The sequence below is a fragment of the Chrysochloris asiatica genome, unplaced genomic scaffold (genome assembly GCF_000296735.1).
Source record: "Chrysochloris asiatica unplaced genomic scaffold, ChrAsi1.0 scaffold00254, whole genome shotgun sequence".
NCBI classification, from domain to species: Eukaryota; Metazoa; Chordata; class Mammalia; order Afrosoricida; family Chrysochloridae; genus Chrysochloris; species Chrysochloris asiatica.
Genome location: NW_006408772.1, coordinates 2,821,284 through 2,823,228, shown reverse-complemented (window position 1 = coordinate 2,823,228; position 1,945 = coordinate 2,821,284).

The following is a 1,945-nucleotide window of genomic DNA, read 5'->3' as shown; positions in this document are numbered from 1 at the left end:
GCTTTCAGACAAGATCCATCTGACATCAGCAATGGCATCCATATATACAGACATGAATTCATTAAGATAATAAATGCATCAACCCTGAAAGTTTCCTTATGTTCTTTTGTAGTTCTTTTGTAATCCCTCTGACCCTGACTCCTCCCTCCTTGCCAGGCAAACATTGATCTGCTTTCGGTATCTATAGATTTATTTGCATTTTCTAATGATTTTCTTTATACTCTTTCTTGCTTGACTTTGGGGAGAAGAAAACACCCTTTTATCCCTAACCCAAGGGTTGTTATTGTTGGTGCTGTAGAGCAGGTTCCGACTCAATAATATTGTGTAAAGTAATGAAGCATTGTCTGGTCCTGTTCTGTTCTCACAATCGTTGTTGTTTGTGCTCATTGTTGTAGTCACTGTGTAAATGTATCTCATTGAGAGTCTTTCTCTTTTTCACTGACTCTCCGCTTTACCAACATGATGTTCTTCTCCAGGCACTGTTCCATCTTGATAGCATGTCTGAAGTATGTGAGATGAAATCTCACCATCTTCTCTTCTAAGAAGCATTCTGGCTATACTTCTTCCAAGATAAATTTCTTAGTTTTTCTGGCAATCCATGGTATATTCAGTATTCTTTATACCATGTTTCAAATCCATCAAGGCTTTGTTCTTCCTTATTCACCGTCCAACTTTCCCATGCATATGGAGTGATTGAATATACTATGGCTTGGGTTGGATGCACCTTGGTCATCGAAATGACATCTTTGCTTTTTAAAAAAAAATTTTTTTTGTAATACTTAAAAGATGTCTTTTGCAACAGATTTGCTGAATGCAGCATGTCATTTGATTTCTTGACTGTTGCTTCCAGGGGTGTTAGTTGTACTAACAATCCCAAGGGGAAAAGGGGAAAAAGTGTCTTATCACAAACACTATTTCCACAAGGCCAATAGCTCCTAGACGATCCCCCCACCTTTTCTCCCTAGTCCTTCTAAAGTATGGAGTGGGGAGTGTAGTAATGATGTGATAGTAGTTAGTGGCAGGAAGTTGAATTCTGTTGTTTCTAGTTAAGCCTTTAATAAAGTACCTGAATCTTGTTTAGATTTTTGGATAACAATTTTTGTTTTTAGCTGTGAGCACTAGTCACCAACCCTTGGACATACAAAAGTCTGTTACAGCTCCTTTTTAGTAGTCCAAGAAATAGGATGGGGGGGCATGGACCAGGGTGGTAATGAAAATGGAAATAATTAGGTGCATTTGGGATATAAAGTCATTGTTAGCTGTTATTAGGTGCCATGGAGTCATTTTTGACTCTTAGCAACCATTTGCACAAAAGGACGAAACCCTGGCCAGTCCTATGCCAACCTCACAATATAAAGCCAATGGGACATGGTAATAGACTGGATATAGGGGAAAGAAAACAAAGAAATCAAAGAAGAATATTTCAATTTGAATTAGATGAATGAAAGTGCCATTTGCTGAGGTGGGGAAGAGTGGAGGCAGAAAGAGATTGAAATGAAAATGTGAAGGTGAATTTGTCAAGAGTATTGCATTCATTATGATCAGCAATGTAGAAAACCTTTGCCCTCAGGCTGAGTGTTGGTGAATATGGATTACTAGGATTTACCTATCAGACCAGGGAAGGGCAATCTTGCTCTGAGGAACTTGCCTGGGTATGTCTTTAATAGAAATTTGGGTACCAGGGCCACATGATCATGAGTCATGTCCCTACCAAGATGGTTGAAGGGCCCAAGAACCAGTATATTAAGTTTTTGTAATCTGCAGTAATGTTGGTATCGCATTTATGGGCCCTTTCCTACTTGACTGTAGTTCCACCTGTGACAGTGATGAATTTGTCTCACAGCAAACATGATTTTGCGATGAATTTCCTTTGTTTTCTATGTTCTATAATTAGCAATAGGAATTCTGGTAGCATAGTGGTTACCAGTCGGACTGCTAATCTCAC